At 42.1% G+C, this 19,658-nt stretch overlaps 1 long non-coding RNA gene across 2 annotated transcripts; it reads right to left on the bottom strand.

Annotated features, from left to right (window-relative positions):
• Positions 1-3,454: 3,454 nt before the first annotated feature.
• On the bottom strand, positions 3,455-19,448 carry LOC140610509 (uncharacterized). Of its 2 annotated transcripts, XR_012012139.1 has the most exons (5): positions 19,161-19,448; positions 8,825-9,072; positions 7,869-7,959; positions 6,541-6,901; positions 3,455-4,916 (listed from the first exon to the last, which is right to left on the bottom strand). It is a non-coding gene; the product is annotated as an uncharacterized lncRNA (long non-coding RNA). The 2 variants fall into 2 exon arrangements; XR_012012138.1 differs by lacking the exons at positions 8,825-9,072; positions 19,161-19,448 and having other exon boundaries at positions 7,869-8,210.
• Positions 19,449-19,658: the final 210 nt, after the last annotated feature.

Below are 19,658 nucleotides of genomic sequence, written 5' to 3'. Positions count from 1 at the left end.
GAGCCTGGGCAGTGAGGTTCCAGAAGGCTTCAGTAAAATCTGTGGCCTTAACCAGGAGCCTATGCAATTCCTGATGCATCCCCAAGTTGCAAGGATGTGGACAGCAGTTGATAATAATATATCTTCTTAGGGTTAACAGATTTCTAACAGATTTATGCAATTTGAGAGATTTAGTACTTCCAAAAGACAGTAAAAAAGCTAAGTTGAGGGACATCTGGCTGGCTCAGTTGGTAGAGCATTTGACTCTTGATCTTAGAGTGGTGAGTTCGAGGCCCATGTTGGATGTAGAGATTACTTAAAATCTTAAAAAAAAAAAGCTAAATTGAGAAGAACTGAACTTATTTCACAGAGGAACCTATACACAGTTAACTTGAACACAAATATATATTCAACAGCTACAAAAAATGCTGGTCTCCTTTGGTGTTAACTACCAAAAATTTGTCACCAGGGCATTGATGAATCTCTCAGATATGTGAAATCATTATCTGGGCACTGATCCTTCTTCAGTTGTGTCAAATGTCACTGATATTCAAGTGGAAGAGAACTGAAAATTTGCCCATTGATCTATTAAATGTAGCAGTGACCTTATCTAGAGCAGTTTCATCCAAAAGGGATTGGCAAAAGCTTGAGTGGAGTGTTCCATAGAGGATTTTTCCATTTGGGTCTAGCTGAAATGTTAAAGAATGGGGCTTTCATCAGCTATATTTCCATAGAGCTCATTATTTTGTTCAGTTATATATCTTAGTGCTTTGCTACCGAATCTATGCAAAGGCTGGAGATTCATTCTGCAGACATCAGTTGCTGTTGTCTTCATATGTGGGGAGCCACTCTGCAGCAGAGTGATGAGACTACCTGGAGTGTGGTGAGCTGAGAATAGCTGGGGTCTGGGGGTGTCTCTCACCATATAATTAGAGCTCACACCTGCAGCCCTTCCTGCACCTTACTGCAGAGCTCTGTGAAGCAGACAGCCCAGCAAGTACAGACAGCTTGAGATGACCGAGGGCCCAAAGATGTGGTTGATGGGGGGTAGGGGGGACAGGGAGGGAGACCGGGAGGGAGAGGAACAGGTAAATTTTTCAGGGCTTCCAAGAACCATCAAAACAGAGTTTAAAGCTCTGTAGAAGAGGCCAGGGGAGAACTAAGTGAGGCCTAGCAAAATCGGGCTTGGACCGGATCCCCTGTGGCTTTACCATGACCCTCTGCTCTCCTAGCTGCAGTGTCTTCAATTATAAAAGGAGGTGACTCGTCTCTATATATCTCTTCGGGTGCTCTGAGCTGGTATAGTACCACTGCAAGGTCTGTGGGTTGAAAACAATTTTTTTTTTTAAAAGCCTTTGTTTTTTTCTCCACAAGTAGGAAAGAATGTTTTGGAAATGAAGTTTATTTTGGAGCTCAATACTACATCCAAAGGATAATAACATGAAACTGTGTTTTCATTACTCTTCTAATGTCTCATCCAAGCTTTTTGAATATTTAATGTGATTTTCTATGATTTAAAAAATGTATTATTGAAATATAGTTGATATCCAATGTTTCAGGTGTATAATATTGATTGGACAATTCTATACATGACTTAAAGCTCACTACGATAAGTATAGCCACCATCTGTCACCATATGATGTTATTACCATATTTTTGACTATACTCTTTGTGTTGTACTTGCTGTCCTTGTGATGGACATATTCTATAACTGGAAGCTTATACCTCTTAATCCCTCTCATTGGGACACCTGGGTGGCTCAGTGGTTGAGTGTCTGCCTTAGGCTCAGATCGTGATCCCTGGGTCCTGGGATTGTGTTCTGCATTGGGCTCCCCACAGGGAGCCTGCTTCAGCCTCTGCCTATGTCTACCTCTCTCTCTCTGTGTTTCATGAATAAATAAAATCTTTAAAAAAGAAATCGCTCTCACCTATGTCTCTGGTCCCCCACCCACCACCTCTCTGGCAATTACCAGTTTGTTCTCTGTGTTATGAGTTCGAGGTCTTATAAATTTGCATCAAGGATATGTGGTACAGAGGTTAAAAGCCAGGTTTTAGCATCAGCAGATGATTCTGAGTTTATGTTCTTTCATCATAGCCATTTGTTAGCTGTGTGACCAAAGGCAAATTATGTGGCTTCTCAGGATCCTTGTTTTTTTTTTTTTTTTCCCCAGTATCAACTGGGGATAATGCAAATATCTTTCTTACAAGTTTTTGTGGGGATTAAGTGAGATAAATGCGTGTTAAGAGCTTAGCATAGGGTCTGGGACATAGCAGGCATTCATTAGCTGCTCTCCCCACCATCACCCCGCCACCTGTGAAGTAGGAAAGGGCAAAAAGAATCAACCTACTTTACAGAAGGGAAACCAGAGTCCATATGCAACTGGCAAGGTATAGGAAGCTCATCAGTGAGGCTGTCTTGAGTTAGTAGCTCCTCCTTCCATTGTTAACGTAAATCACAAATGCATTCTAGTCCTCCTCTGAAAGAATTTCAGGGTGGATGGAGGGGCTTGCACTCAGTGGTAGCATCCAGAAAGAGGAAGATCTTCCTTTTCATAGGAGTGGGATATGCTGGAAGTTTATTCAAAGCACTGTGCCCCTCCACAAATCACAGCTGCAGTCACTCCCCTGTGTCATAAATTGGATTTTTTTGAAAGGCCTTTTGGTCCTTGGTTAGTTGAGTTACTGCTGTTCTAGATCTCAGGTTCTCCATAAGTTTAGGTGGAGAAAATTACATTATTAAAGGGTTGATCCTTTCTGCTTGATGAGGAGCAAGTTTGACAGGCCTAATTCATTTTTAAAAGCTTAGTTTCCAGAACTAAAACTTCTCCAAGATAAAATCAATGAGCCTCCAAGTGTGATCCTGACTGCTTGTAAAAGTTACTTGGAAGAATTACGAGGATCTGAAGGTGGAGGGTAGGGTATTAAGAGAGGTTGCCTCCCACAGTGCTAAGTGATTCTTAGGCATAAAGAAGTGTTCTTTTTTTAACAACAACAACAAAAAAAATGATTTAAAATGCATAGAATGAAATACATAGGACTACAAAGGAAACCCATTATACTGCAATGCTAAGTGGAACTGAGACACGATGACAGTGGATGTTCTATCAGACAACTCCCAACTAGGAGAACTGGGGTCAGCCTGTCCTACCTGGTTGGCTGAGGCTGAACACCCTGACCTGTCCTCACTACAGAGTAAGTGACAAGAATGACACCTGTGCTCACTTCCCCTCATACCATCTGGTCTGGAGCTAGAAGTGTTGGAATTTGGTTTTGTTCCGTTTGGTTTTTTAATGATAAGGAGGGGTGGATGTGGGTTTGGGAGTGGGAGTGGGAGTGAGGGAGAGATCCTGAGTATAAGCATTCAGATTGCAGGTTTTAAGAAAACAAAATTATTTGCTTATATAATAGCTTATTCTTATGTCTACTGATAATCATTTAATTTTATTGACAAATACAAATATAAAATAGACTATGCTCCATTTTGAGTAACGGCTTATTAATACTTACACTTTTTATAATAATATAGTATAATGATCTACATTTTCCAAAATTTATAGTTACAGTATATTTGCTAATTTTTAACAAGTAATTAAAATTATTATTATTAAAATCTTATGAACTTAGAACACTTGTATTATACAATATTCTTTTCCAATCATTTTCAATGTGTAGTTATATTTTTGTAGAATTGCAATTGACATATTTATGCTATTTTGTATACATATGTTTTTTACTTAACATTATTTTCTGAACAAATTTCTATGTTTTTTCGTGGTGATATTTATTCTGTAGCTGAATATTCCATGGCCTAAGTGGATGCTGTAAATATCTAAGTGTTTTTGCCTTTACATTATTTCTCTGGGGTATTTTCAGAAGGTATTTATCCTTTGATCACAGACATAAATATTTCATAATTCTTATAAAATTATTTAATTCTCAGCAAATTGACATTGTTTTGGTCCCTATTAGTTCTCAGGGTAGTTCTAAAGTAATAGTCTTTACCATTGGCTTTGATAGGAATTTACTAGAACAAGGTACAGATTAGAAGTAATTTTTACAGATGAAAGAGGCTAAAGTAGCTTTATTATTCATCTATCAGAAGCAGTTTGCATCCATCTGGCACCATGCAAAGATTTAGTTAGTGGGAAATCTGGGATTTAAACCCTGGCAGTCTAGTTCCAGAGCATATTGCTAAACCACTATGCTATTCTGCTAAACTGAACTCAATTCTTAAAGAATCCTCTGAGGCATGTGTCCTTAACTTCATTTTACAGACAACACTGAAGCTGGGAGGTGTTGAATCAAGGGCTCACACTGAGAGGTTCATATACGGAGTTAGGGTAGTTAGCGTAAGAAGATATTTTGTCTTTCTCTCATTCTGCTTAGAATATGTAGCTCTCTTAATCTCTATTGATAGTCTTGATTATAAGAACTATTTTAGTTTGTTCTTAACACAATGATGAGGAAAACAACCACTCAACAATGGTAATTACTGTCCTCTATCACTCAGCTACTGGGTGAGAGAGATAATAGCGAACAGTGGTAGGAACAGTGGGGCGATGCAAAACTCATGCCTCATTCAAGGGGTTGCTCACCCCACCTAAGTATTGCCAAGAGGGACAGCTGGTCTGATGTGGCCAGGTATATCAGTCAGCTACTACTATGTAACAAATGGTAATTTGTTCAGTGGCTTGAAACAATAATCTTTTATTATTGTCCAAAATCTGTGGATCAGGTGGGTGGTTCTTCTGGTCTTGGATGGAGTCACTCATGCATGTGCTGTCAGCTGGTGGGTTGGCTGTGGGCTGGCTTTGCTCATCTCAGAAAGGCCCTCTCCCATGTCTCGGGCCTTGGCTGGCACAACTGAGACAACTTGTCTTTGTTCAGTACGATCTCTCATAGGCCAGTAGGCTAGTCCAAGCTTGTTCACATGGGGTCTTAGCAGGTTTCCAAAAAAAAGAGAGAAGTAAACAAGTCCTTGCAGGTCCAAACTCAGAACTGATTCACTGTCATTTCTGTCATATTCTATGACCAGGGTAAGTCACAAGGCTAAGCCAGAGAAAGAGCATGGAGATAGAGATTCCAACCCTTTATGGGAAGAACTATAAAGTGGCATTGCAAAGTGTATGGAAAAGAGGAAGGATGAAAAATTGAGGCTATTTTTGCAATCATCTACCAAATCAAGTCTTCCAAGCTTTGAGAAGAAGCCAGAAATCCAGATCTTTATATGAAATTTCCTGAGTTTTACGTATTATTAACTTATTTACAAACTTTTAAGACACTGGTGGACCAATACCCTGTGGGCCAAAGAAATCATGTCTGAGCTGGATGTAGTTTGTGGGCTATCCATTTGCAACTTCTGTGTAAAACACTGCTCAGTTTTCATAGTAATTGGCTAAGAAGATTTGAACATAAGGCTATTTAGACTCCAGGTCCATATTCATTCAGCAAACATTTGCATGCCTTCTAAGTACAAGGTTTCCACAAAGGAAGATAAATAAAACATAACTCCTTCCCTCAAGGGGCTTATGATCTTAAGAGGGAGACAGTATGTAAACAGACATTTAATTCAAATGATCAAGTGCTACATTTGCATCTTAGTGGGGGACACTTCTTTCCCACTTCTGATGCTTCCTTCTTGTGAGGGAAGCTTGGTTAATATAACTTTGGGTCTCTCTTTCTTTTATCAGTAAATATGGGGAAAACAACCAGGTATAGTTGAAAAGAACTAATAGAGAAAAGAACTAATAAAGAAAAGAACTAATAAAAAATTTTTTTTATTCTTTTGGGGCCAGGCCTGGTCAGGGATGGCGTGTGTTCTCCTGTGATATTTCATGTTGAAAATCCTCATAGAGCAGGTCTCCCTGGGCTGCCCTCTCTCACCCCCTGACCCTGGAGAGCACTGTTGAGAACGGGTGGGAAATCTACCTGATTCTGGGGTTCAGGAAGCCAGCTTGTTTAACTCTTACACCAACCTATGCCTTCCTATCCAGCTTTATCAGTAATAAGGGTGACATCCTGGCCTCTGGCTTTTTTCTTCTATTTTACTTCTTAACTTGTTCAGAATCTGGATAGGGAAGAGAAATGTTATTTATTGGGGGATCACCTCAGAGGCCTCAACGGTGCTGTGATTATGATCAGAGTGTACATATATGCATATATACAGACTTAGACATACATATACACACATACATGTACAGCATAAGTATCTAAGCCAGGATGTAAGTCTCAGACTCAGGCAAAGGAAACAGAAAAGTTTTTAACCCAAATAAAAGCTGGGGTTGAAAACGTGGAACAACACTTTCTATCACATTGCAAAATTACCCATTATATTTTGACACATACTTTTCCTTTTAGGAGGTTCTCTAGATATCATCTGCTCTGATCTCACTGTAGCTTCTGTTCCCACATTGTGGCACCTGTACTTTCCTAAGCTGAGAGCTATGCTTCCCAGGAGAAAATGGGTTTGATTCCAAAGGACTCTGGAGGCAACCTCCAGAGGTTCTCAGAACCTGGTCTCAGGGAGAATTCTGGGTCTCAGAATTTCACGAATGTACTCACCAAAAGGGGTCTGAGCACCCACTATGTAGGGGGTGCTGTGTTGGTGCTGGGAAAGCAAGTGCACGAAGCTGCAGGCCTGCCGAGGGGGATGGGGAGCTGCCGTCTCTGAGGAAAACATGAGGCCCAGAGAGGGAAGTGAGCAGCCTATAGCCCAAGGCTGAGGAAGACTCCAGGTCCTGAGGTCCTTGGTGAGAGGCCGAGAGAGCAAACTCAGCGAGTGGTCCCCCCTTTTCTTCTGACAAATTTCTTAATTCACAGTGTTTTTGGTCTTTTTTTCCTCCTCCCTCTGGTAGGGCTCAGGGTCTGTTTTGTTGTGAAGACAGCTTGAGGGGAACCATTCACCTCAGGACACAGTTTCCATCTGTTGAGCACAGAGAGGCAGATTGTCAGGTTGTGCGGGTTGGGGAAGCCCAGCTTCCTTGCGAGCTACTGCTACAAGCTCACCCACTTGCTCTTTTTCATTTTCTTTGCTCTCTCCTCCCTATGTGCTGCAGCCAAGATGAGTAGGAACTTAGTCCCGTGGAATGAATTTTCTTTTTCTCTAGCAGTTTGGCATGATAAGTTTGAGAGGGAAGCCACATCAAAAGAGGAGCTTGCTGCCAGCATTAGGCATCTGCCGAACGCATGAGTCAGTCAGAGCCTCGTTTCCATGAGATACTGTGGCAAGCCAAGGGGCAGTTAATACTTTCCAGTCACAAAAATCTGTGACCATTTTACGGTATATGTGTTAAGAGTCCCCATGACACAACATTGCCCGTGTCATTTCATTTTGACAAATCAGTTCTAGGCCCAGAATTAACTCTGGCCTAATCACCATCTCACCATCCAGCCCCATCCTTTGACTGGGCAACAGTGTCTGGGGAAGTAAGAACCGTGGAGTCAGATGACCCAAGGTCAAAACCCCCAAGTGAACTGGGGCAAGGGATTAAACTTTCTAGATATCAGTTTCCTGTCCTGGACGAGGTCATAATAGTACCCACCTCAGAATTTTATTAAGTTTAAATGAGGTGAATGTGCTCAGCACATGGGTGGGCCATAGGAAGACTCAGTAGAAAGTTCACCTCTGTCATTTCTGGGGCACCCTCTGGCCTGCTGGTGACAGTGAAATAAAAGGGGTAGGAAGTGGGAAGATGCACCTCTTGGTAAACTAGACTGGTCATGGTGCATGGCCTGAGCTTTGCTCCTGGCCCCCCACAGGGCCCTGGTGTGTCCCCCAATCCAGTGAGGTCTTAGTGAATTGGATGGGGGCCACAGAGCTGCTGATGCTTTTTCTCATCCCTCTCATTTCTGCAGCAGGTGGAGGCAGGGCTCCTCCTGTCCAGACACACCTGGATGAAGCTGGAAGAACAGATTTTCCACACTCTTGAGGCCAAAGCACCAACCGAAGGACATCTCCAGAGGCATCGAGAGAGGAAGGCTCTGAGGTCAGGTTGTTGGAGAAATGGCAAAAGGCGGAGAAAAACAAGAGGGTGAAAACAGAGAAGGTTGGACCCAACCTCACCCTCTGCCTGGTTCTCTCTCTCAGCTCCTCCACATTGGACAGGAGACACTATCTGGCTGCATTTGGGCTGTTTTAGAAAAGTGAATATAGCATATGCCCGACCCCTTATCTGGACCCTTATCTGCTACGGGAGAGAAATGTCTCTCGGGAAGTGCTCATTGGAGCTTGTGCTCTTAGAAAAGGATGGGAGGCCCCCGGGGGGGGGGGGGGCGGGTTCCTCTGCAGGGAGGATGCTTTTAGCATCTCAGGGTGCTGAGGCTGATGGCAACCAGTGTGTGTGTGTAAAACACGGAGCACTTCTCCTCCTTCCATTGATTTAGGCTGATTTTCACAGTCAGATTCTTTAATAAAAGCCCTGGAGTGTGTTGCCATGGTTATGCTGGTTTTAACAGTAAGGAAATTAGGGCTAAGTGGCTTCCCTCAGTCCTGGCAGCGTTTAGTTGCAGCATTTGGATTTTTCATCTCTCCTCCTGGGAGATGCTGCTCTGTCAAGGGGGAAAGGATCACAGACAGGTTGTGTCCTGGGAACCACCAGAGAGCTGGGTGAGCTTGATATGAAAGAACTCGTGCTTTCTCCCTAGAGAAGAAAGAGAAAAGGGTCAGATAGCTTCGTCTGAATTCCGGCTTTGTCCTAAACCACCTATGTGACCTTAAGCAAATGATCTAACCAACCTCTCAGAGGAATGGGGACTCCAACTGTATACACCCATGGGGTTGAATGAGATGGGGTGGGATCTGTGGGAAACTTCCATAGTGTGCTTGTCTACCAGGCCTTTCACTCACATGATCTCAAGGGCTTCTATAGCAGCCCCCAGGTGCTGGTCTCAATGCCATCCTGATATTCAAGAGGAGGGAACTGAAGCAGGAGTTCAAGGTCTTCCTACTCTGGCCTTTTAAGACTGATGTGTATGTACTTCCCCGATTTCATATCCCTTGTCTGCCAGGCTGGGCCAGGCTCTCACTGTCCACTCCCTTTGTGGCACCTCTTGGTTGGCTTCTTCTCAGACCAGATCCTTCTCTTTGGGGTTCAGCTGAAAAAGAAGGCTTTTTCACATCACTCTCATCAGGCACCCTAGTTGCTGGTTAATCCCTATCACTTTATTGATTTTTTTTTTTTACTTTTTTTTCACTTTATTGATTTTTATTTTTTATTTGACAGAGAGAGCACAAGCAGGGGGAGCAGCAAGCTCTCCCCTGGGCAGTGAGCCAATGCAGGACTTGATCCCAGAACCCTGGGATCATGACCCGAGCTGAAGGTAGACACTTAATCGACTGAGCCACTCAGGTGCCCACTTTATTGATTTTTTTTCAACAATTCATTATAATCTGAAGTCATTTTATTGTCTTTAAACAACTCAGCACAATCTGAAGTTATTGGATTATCAGCCTCCCCCCACCCCCTGCCACTTGAACATAAGCTCCTGTGTTTCTTACTATATTCCCCAGGTTTAATCTGATCTAGGGGACTCTCTGGAGTCTGTGGATAGAACTGGGCTCTATGAATTTGGATAGGAAAAAAAATGACATCTTTATTTTTACTAACATCTAACTGAAATTTAGCATTTCATTCCATTGTGAATGTAGGCAACAAACCACAGTGGTATGAGCTGTCCTTGAGACTTTGTCACATACTACTGTTTCACAGATCTCTTAAAATACCATTTATACTGATCACTACTAGGAGATTATATTATTTAGACCCATTGCTAGATTTTGTTATTTAATGCAATCATAAAATAACAGATATACTACTATATCACAATTTAAAAAGATTTTGGTAACTATTTCAGTACATTTGGTTTCTTTTGTAATCCTCCATATTTATTTTATGTATTTAGAAAGCATTAGCCTGGGACACAATTCAACCATAACAGTTCTCTTCTCCATCTTCACCACCAGCAATGGTGGGTCAGGTCCTCCATGTTTCAAATTATCTTTTACCTTTTCTTCCTCTTACCTTCCTCTTCCCCCTTTTAGGACTCATGTGATTACATTGGACTCAGGATAATCTTCCTATAGGGATAATCTCCCTATATTTAAGTCCTTAATTCTATTTGTAAAGTCTTTTTGCCATATAACATAGCATATTTACAGGTTCTAGAGGTTAAAGCATGGACTTCTTTGTGGGGGGGTGGCATTAATCTGCCTATTACAGTGTTCACTGTAATATTCTTTTCAACTTTGTTTGTAATATGTTGGGGAAAAGAGGGGCACAATATCTAGTTTATCTAACCATAGGCTTATGGTGAGGTTCAAGTGAAATAAGAAAACAATGATAAAAATTGATACTTAAATAAAACATCATCATCCTTAAAAACAAACAAAAAACAAAACAAAAAACCATTAGTCTCAGAAAAGGGTCCATAGATTTCACCAGATTGCAGATAAGGTTCATAGGACAGAAGAGGTTATTTACCTCTATGGCTTACAGTAGGACTTAGCATATAGTAGGAGCTTGATAAAAATGTTTTTGGATGAATGAGTTAGTTAAATGAGGGGAGGGAGAGAAGAAAACTGCTCAGGTAGAGGAAACAGCATTCAAAGGCTGGGAGCTCTGCTCTATAAACAGAAAAACTGGTGGTGTGAGTTTCAAGAGAACTAGGCAGGGGACGGGCATATTATATGTTGACCCAAAGAAAGTGGGCTGCTTGGATTTCATCCTGGGGCAGCAGGAAGCCAATGGGAAGCAGGGCCAGGAGTAATTACATCTGGATTTTTAAAAATCTCTGTGGCTGCTGAGAGGAGAGGAAAATGAAGAATGCAAGTGTGGACAGCAATGAAGAAGCCACGGTGGGTGGTTTGAAGGAGGCTGCTGGCAGAGGCAGGACAAAGAAGTGGATGGATTTGAGAGAACTCTGGAGATGAAATAGTGAGGACTGATTAGTAGTAGGGGGTGAAGGAAAACAGGAAGTACAGAACTGTTGCTTTCCTGCCTGAGTTCCTTGAGGGGTGGTAGGTGGCTTACTGAAACGGGGACACAGTGGGAAGGAAGAGAGGGTAGGCTCCAGGGCAGTGGAAACTACAGGAGAAGTGTTCTTGTTTTCTCAGCCTGGCTTTGCAAAAATGCCTTTGAACTCAAATGAGACACCTTTCTCAACTTTATTTCTCATCCGCACAATGGAGCTACTGATACTTGGTCGGGTACACCTTGAATGCTGGAGTGACACCCTTCTCCCACCCACTTTCCTCAGGTCAAGTCAGAAACATTTGAGCCCCTGACTCCACCAAAGGATTCTCAAAGTTAATGATTTTCCTTGACTTGAATAATAGGATCTCATATTAATATTGTGAAAAAATTAATAGTAGTAGTAAAAGCTAGTATGTGTTGGCTTCTCATTATATGTCCCACAATCTGCTGAATGCTTTATGTACAATATTCCTTTCAATTCCTTATGATAACACTATGAGGCAGCTATTATTATATCTAATTTATAGATAAGGAAACTGAGGCTTAGATTTTAAGTGACTTCCTTGAAGTCACATAGTTATAGGCAGTAGAATAGACATTGAGACACATGCCATCTGACTCTAGAATTTATATTCCAGGCTTTTTCACATCACTCTCATCAGAGATATTCCTGCCTTTTTGGATTAATCACTGTTTTGGTCCAAGTGTTCATTGGACTTATCCTGATCCCTAAGATCTAGATTGCATTGAAACATCCTTCCATTCTATATCCAGGCCTTCCCTGAGATACCTGTGAATTCAGGTGAGCTCACATTTTCAGGTTGTCCTTTAGCTCCTACTTCTATGGGGTTATTTCAGTCTATAAACCATCTTGCACACATTCTCATTCTTGACTGTGCTCTGTCGGCCCAGATACGAGACCCTCTCCTTGATTTCTATACAAGCTTCTTACTTATATAGGCCTTTATGTAAGTAACACATTTTGCCAAAAGTCAAAAGATGAGGGGTTTAGAACACTGAAAAATGTAAATTAAAAAAATGAATGATTGTTATCTCTGTTTTTCAAAAGTCCCCTCGTGATTTTACCATTGTATCAGTTAAGATTTAGGCTAAGCTGCTGAAACAATGAGATTCTTCCTTTGGTCCAAAGGAATAGCCGTCCAGGATGAAGGGCATCATTGCTCTCTGCTGTCACTCAAACAAGAGCTCCTTCTATCTTTTTGCTTTGCCATCCTCTAGGAGTGGCTGTGTCCTCATCTGCATGGTCAAAGCTGAGTCAAACCATGTTTACAAATAGCCCATTGGGAGTAGAGAAGAAGAGGAAATGGAGGCCAAGGATTTCCTTCTAAGCAAGCAATTGCATACATCATTTCCATTCTCATGCCATTGGCAACACATAGTCATGTGATCACACTGGTTACAATGGAGCCTGGGAAGTGTAGTCTCTAGCGGGCAATCAAGTGCCCAGCTGGAACTCTATTACTACACAAAAAATAAAACACGTTTTTGGAGACTGCAGGTCTGTGCTTCAACCAATCTGGATTCCAGCCTCTTGATCTTTGCTTAATCTCCTCTCTCTCTTTCCACTTTCCTTCAATCTCTGCACTCTCTCTCTGCCTCCCACTTTTGCCCCAATTCTTATTTATTTCTAAAGCAGAACAGTTTTGCCATTTCATTTTCCCCACACCTGTTCTCCCATGTCTCAGGGTCTTATTTTCCATCTCGAAAGACCCATGACACTATCGTCCTAAAAAAAAAGACATTTTATATTCAATTAAGAGTTGATATCCACTGTTGAGGTATTTTTTCCTACCCTACTACACAGTAAAAGTAAAACAAGGCATAATTTTAAGAGATTTCCCCTCAAAAAACACTAAGATTCAAAGAAATCTATTGGTTTATAGTGTAAATATCCAGAATCATAAGTGATTTAATAAACCTTCAAGAAACAACAGGCTGCTCACTGCTTAGAGTGAAGCAATTTCACACTACATCAGAGTGTAAAATCTGGATTTCTGAGAAAGTTTTAGAAGGGGCAGCTGTTATTCTTCATACTTGAAAAGCAAAACGATCTTCGTGAGAGAGTTCTGCACTCTTCTTCCCCACCTTCCTAGGGGCCACCAGCCCTCAGTTCAGCCAAATCACACAAGCATTTAAAGTTATTGCTAGGATGGGTATTGTCTGGTCTGATTGCATTTCATTGGGCAAAACAAGTTATGTGGAGAAGCCCAGAAATCAGTGCAGCAGGAATCTACACTCCTCCTGTGGAGGGACTATAAGTCATAAGGCAAAGGATGTGGACATACAATCTTCTTACAGGGAAGTGAGTGAAATCTGGTGCACAATAATCAATTTAAGTTGTGAGAGGTAAGACAGGGAATGGAGGTTGAGTCCAGAGATCCTTGACCATTATTAGACCATGTAATTGGGACTTTATTGGCAGGCTACGGAGAATCGTTGAAAATTTTAAGCAGGCTGGTGATGTAATCAGAGGTCTGCTTTAGGAATGCTGAGTAAGAGCATCACCTGCCCCACCTTCTGAACTCATTGTTGTGGAAGGAAGGGTGGTGAAGCTGAATTAATAAGTTTTTTTTTGAATTAATAAGTTGTTACAAATCAGCATTTTATTCCTGCCTCTATCTGGTCAATGGGGTAAGCCACTGTATTTTTCAGGATTCTCCAGAGAAACAGAACCAATAGATATAGATAGATGATAGAGAGATAGATGGATAGATAGATAGAAAGATAGATAGATGATAAATGGATGGATATAGATATGAAAGAGATTTATTTTAAGGAATTGGCTCACACAATTGTGGAGTCTGGCATGTCCAAAATCTGCAGCATGGGCAGGCAAGTTGGGGACCCAGGAAAGACTGCAGACAGAATTCCCTCTTCCTTGGGGGAGTCATTCTTCTTTCTCTAAGGCCTTTAACTGATTGTACGAGGCCTGCCACATGATGAGGTGTAATCTGCTTTCCTCAAGACCACTGATTTAAAAGTTAATATCATCTAAAATATACCTCCCAGCAACGTCCAGGCTAGGGCTTGATTAAATATCGGGTGCCCCTAGATATTGGCCTGGCCAAGTTGACACAGAATTAACCACCACAGCTACATACCTCATTGCCCTTATGTTTAAAACAGGCATCTTGAGATACCTGGGTGGCTCAGTCAAGCGTTCAACTCTTGACTGAAATCAGGTCATGATCTCAGGGTTGTGAGATCGAGAGCCACCCATGGTGGGCTCTGTGCTGAGCTTCAAGTCTGCCGGAGAGTCTCTCTCTCCCTCTCTGTTTTTCCCTCTGCCCCTTCCTCATTCACTTGTATGCATTCTCTCAATCTTTCTCTCTAAGCACACACACACACACACACACACACACACTCACACACACACACTCACAAAACCAGGCATCTCTTTAGGTGGGCTATTGGGATTGGATGGGTAAATGGCTGCTGGAAAGAGGTTGGTATGAATGATGTGCCATGGGAGTGCCCATATGGGCTGACATCCATGTAGGTGGCCAGACCTCCTATGAAACTTCCTAGTGGAAAATAATCTTCTGAAAAATAGTGTTAGTGATGCTCCAACAACCTACCCTCTTCTTGACACAATCCCTGTCCTAGTTCAAGTCTCGATGGTCTTTTCCCCAGATTAAGGCACTTTCCTCACATATTGCCACTCCCTTTTCCAAAGTACAACCCTGAGCACACGCTCCTCAGAGAAAAACCCCTCGGTGCCCCACTGCATTTCTACAAAGATAGAGTAAATCAGGCCATCCAAGACCTGGCCCCCACCAGTTGCTCTGGCAGAGTCGATTTGTCCTACCTCCCACTCCCCTTGGAATCTTGGGCCTTGTGGGGACAGGTTTCATGGGCCTCCTCTGGGGAGAGATATTCATTACGGCCCTTATACAGCCAACCCAATTTTATGTATTTTAGCTTTTAAGCTCCCACATGGGATTTTTGTTTGTTTGTTTGAAGAAAGGATTCTGTGTGTGAGATGGGGCAGGGAGGGTTTGAAGAGTACTCTTCTTGTTTATTGCACACACCAATGTCCTTTCACTCTTCTATTCCAGCCTCTGCGAACACCCATCTTTCTATCCCTGGGATTGACTCTTCTCTTGCTATAGACAGAATGTCATGCCCACCCCCACCCCCCATTCATATATCTAAGCTATATTCCTCAATGTATTTGAAAGTGGGCCTTTGGATTAGATGAGGTCATGGGCTCCTATGATGGGATTAGAGCCCTTATTAGAAGAGAAACAGACCAGAGCCCTCTCTCTCTCCTTCATGTGAGGACACAGCAAGAAAGCAGCTATGTGCAAGCCAGGAAGAGGGGTGCTCATGGAACACCGAATCTGCTGGCACATTCACCCTGGACTTTCCCATTTTCAGAACTGTGAGAAATAAATGTCTGTTGTTGAAGACACCTGGTCTGTGACGTTTTGCTTTAACAGCCTGACCTAAGAGATTCCTCAAGACTTTGCTCAAGAAACTTCACTTCCAATAAGTTGTTCTGAACCCCAGGATGGGCTAATATGTTTTGCCTGCATTTCCATCAAAACCTGCACTCGTATTTATATTAGTATCTACTGCATTAAATGGAAAAATTACTTCTCTATGTGTATACCTTCTCCATTAGGCAGTAAACCTTTTTTTTTTTTTTTTTTTTTTGGCAGTAAACTCTTGAAAATAGGGATTGTTTCCCTCAGCACCTGGTGTAGTTAGAGCTAAAGTTGTGTGTGCGTATGCATGCATATGTGTTTGTATGTGTATGTGTATGAGACCTGAGTAGAACTAGTCCTCTGGAAAAGGCTCCCATTCTCCTGTTTCAACCTTGAACTCTACCATCTCCAAGAAGTTGACCATGACTGCAGAAATCCTCAGTAATCTCCATCTAACGAGATAATGAAACCATGAAATCTTGGATCTGTACCACATGGCTGAGCCTAAATTCATCCTCCATCTGTATTTTCCTAGACCTAAAAATCCCACTAAGTCAATTTGAGAAAATCGAAACACAAAATACATTTAAAACATTAAGAAAGTTATCCATAATCCTATCATCTAATAACCACCTTCATTTAAAAAAATAGTTTCTATCAAAATATTTTTTATTTATTTTTTTATCAAAATATTTTTTAAAAAAATAATGAAAAAATTAATGAAACATAGGATGTCTTCAAAATATATGATTATAAGAAAGGAAATAAAAAGCATCCATAGTCTTATGGCTCAGAGATAACTACAATAACTGTTTGGTGCAATTTCTCCCATCTCTTTTCTATATGTGTTATGTGTGTGAATTATTTTAATAACTAATATTCACTGAGCCTGGTCTGCTCTAGTCATTTACTTTACAATAATCCTATGAGGAAAGTATTATCTCCATTTTAGACACAAAAAACTGAGATTGTAAGGTTAACTAATTTGTTCAAGACTCACAATTGGTAAGATAGTGGGGCCCTGTGTATGTGTGTGCTTATATATATGTATTAATATTTATATAGATACTCATTTTTGTTGTAGGTGCTGAGGGTTGGAAGCTTTATATCCAGGAGTGTTGACAACAAAACTGAATCCTAGAAAACACTTCACAGTTGGCTGATGATTTACAGAAAACCTCTGCATTATTGTTTCACAGCCCAATATGCTGGGGCTGCCTGGGGAATCAGGGCTCTGCTTCTCTGTTGGCTTCAGTCCTTCTTCCAAGAGGGCTTCAAGGGTCAATTCATCCTAAAGCTTCCCTACTTGTGATGGCTTAGGGAGCTAAAAAAGTCATCTCAGGTTTATTCCAAGGAAAGGCTGCCTACCTGCTTCTTCCTCAGGGGAACATACAAAGTGACTCTAGTTCTTATTACAGAATTATTTTTAATTTTTTAAAATTTTTAAAAATTTATTTATGATAGTCACACACACACAGAGAGAGAGAGAGAGGCAGAGACACAGGCAGAGGGAGAAGCAAGCTCCATGCACCTGGAGCCCGATGTGGGATTCAATCCCGGGTCTCCAGGATCGCGCCCTGGGCCAAAGGCAGGCGCCAAACCGCTGCGCCACCAAGGGATCCCTCAGAATTATTTTTAAATAAATTGATAAAATGAGGGCACCTGGCTGGCTCAGTCAGCTAAGCATCTGGCTTCAGCTCAGATCACGATCTGAGGGTCCTGGGATCGAACCCCACATCAGGCTCTTTGCTCAGTAGGGAGCCTGCTTCTCCCTCTCCCTCTGCTTGCAGCTCTACCTGCTTATTCTCTTTATCTCTCTCTTATTCTCTATCAAATAAACAAATAAATAAATAAAATCTTAAAAAAATAAATTGATAAAAATGATCACTGTGGATTGTGAAACTATTTGATATGTACCTAACAAAAATTATTAGACCTCATGAAAGTAAGTGCTAAAATAATAGTTCCAAAGTAACTAAAATCAATAGTAACATAGAGCTCTCAGTAGCTAACAGTGACCTAGAGGCAGAACTTTGTGAAATAAATTGTAGTGTCCAGCTATTTACTGCAGTATAATGAATCGCTCCAAATTCAGTGGCATAATGCAACAATCATTTATGGTTATGGGCTCAGGAGGCAATTCTTACTGGGAATCTGTCACTAATTTGAAGAAAGATGGTGGACTGGGCTGGAGCCATCACAAAGGCTGTCTGTTCTTGGGGACTTCAACTGGAGCTGAGGCCCAGAACACCTATCCCTGGGCCCCCATTGTCACTGGGCTTCCTCCTGCCATGGCCGCTGGATTTGAAGACCAAGCATCCGGACAGAGAGCCACGGCAAAACACCCTTAATAATCCAGCCCTAGAAGTCACGCAGTTGTCACTAAATCCAGTCCATATTCAAGGGTAAGGGATTAGACTCCACCTCTTGATGTGCCAGGTGTCAAAGAATTCACAGACGTGTTTGAAAACCATTATATGTAGAGATTCTGCAAACTCTATGTTTCTCATCACAGAGTGATCTTCCTCTGTTCACTCCTCCAAGTCAACTCATTCTCTAAGATGTCCTGGGGCACACATACATCATGGGCGGCTTGTTTTACAGTGGCCCCTTTTGGGGTACATTACCTTTTGTGACAAACAACTCTATGATACCATCTATCTCCCAGATTTTGTCACTGCCCTTACAAATCCTTGATGGTGCTGGAAGTGCTTGATGGACTTGTCATGATCTCCTGCATGCAGCTCCAAAGGGGAGAGGCTGTATGAGGAGGATGCCTCAGATCAGCCAAATCACATCGAGTGAGCCAAAAAGGAAGCTCTGTTTAGGTAAACAGCAGGTGGTAACTAGAAAGAGGATAGCCATTATGGAAGGAAAGAGGAAGTGGATCAATCCTGAAGGCCACAATTCTGTTGCTAATTATACTTGGCATTTATTGAGCTCTTCCTGTATGCTAGGCACCATGCAAAGCCCATCACCTGAATAACCTCATTTAGCTGCTTTTCATACCATCCTTAAATGATAGTCACTATTTTTATCCTTACTCTACAGATAAGAAAACAGTGTTCAGAGTGGTCAAGTGACTTGCCCCAAGTAACACAGAGATAGAGTCTGGATTTAGAGGCAGGTGTGTCTGCCTGAAAAGACAGCATAGTGGATATAGGTTTGGTCATTGAGGTCAGACCGCTTGGGCTTGAGTCCTTCCTTTGGGTCACCTTTGGCAGTTAACCTCTTGTGTTTCAAATTTTCTCTTTGGCAGAGAGGAATACACACACACACACACACACACACACACACACACAACCCGTAGGGGTTTTAACATTAAACAGGATGAGGCACTTAGAGTGTTTTGCATTCAACAAATGTTACTTATTCCTCCCCCTCCTCCTCCTCTTCTTATGTCTGCTAGGATGAGGATTAATTCAAAAGAATAGTATACTAGAGATCCAGAGGCCTAAAGAGGTACAGAATGAGGAATCTGCCATAGACAGGCAGTCCCATCTCAGCATTCAAGCCACTCATTTCAGTCCCTAGTGACTCTGTGTTCCCATCTGCAAAGTGGGCACAAAGCTGGGATTCTGTGATGATGAACAGAGGGTCTGAAACACTTCTTCACAGTGGCATCCCAGTCTTGTCTCTGCTTCCAGGTCCAACTACATTTGCCAGCCAGTTACCAAACCAAATGCAAACAACACGTGACAAAAATTGATTGAGGAACTCAGAATCAGAAAGGAGGGCTGGTGACAAGCCCTCTCCTCACCTCCTTGATGGCTTCAAAGCTCTCTCCAACTCACAGTGTGGCCAGAGTGGGCTTGCGCTGCAACAACCTTGTGTGGCCCTGCGGCAGCAGGACTTCAACCATGAATGACATGGGGCTGTGGCTGAAAGGCCCAGCTCAGAGGTGGCAGGGGTTGTAGCCTGCCCTTTGCTCAGCTCTGGGTCAGTGCTGTCTTCCGTACGCAGGGAGGCTGGGAGCTTTTTACACAGGGCCCATGTTCTCGCTGTGTGGTTCAGCAACCCCACCACCACCGAGGCAGGCTGATTTCTGAATGTGTTGAACTCCAGTGTACTAGGCAGCCTAACCACAGAGCGATGTTTTGTTTCTCTACCGGATACACCTGCCCAAAAAGCAGGGTTCACTCATGCTGCAGGCTCTGGTTTGTTTTACTTTTGAAAAATTGAACTCTCCAGAAAAACCAGAGGGTACAATTGTGAGTGCTGAGAACCTGCAGAGGCTGGAAAGGAATTAAATTGATTT

This window comes from Canis lupus, chromosome 2 (genome assembly GCF_048164855.1).
Source record: "Canis lupus baileyi chromosome 2, mCanLup2.hap1, whole genome shotgun sequence".
Classification (NCBI taxonomy): Eukaryota; Metazoa; Chordata; class Mammalia; order Carnivora; family Canidae; genus Canis; species Canis lupus.
Note: the sequence above shows the minus strand (reverse complement) of the source record. Positions and strands in the feature narration are given on the sequence as shown.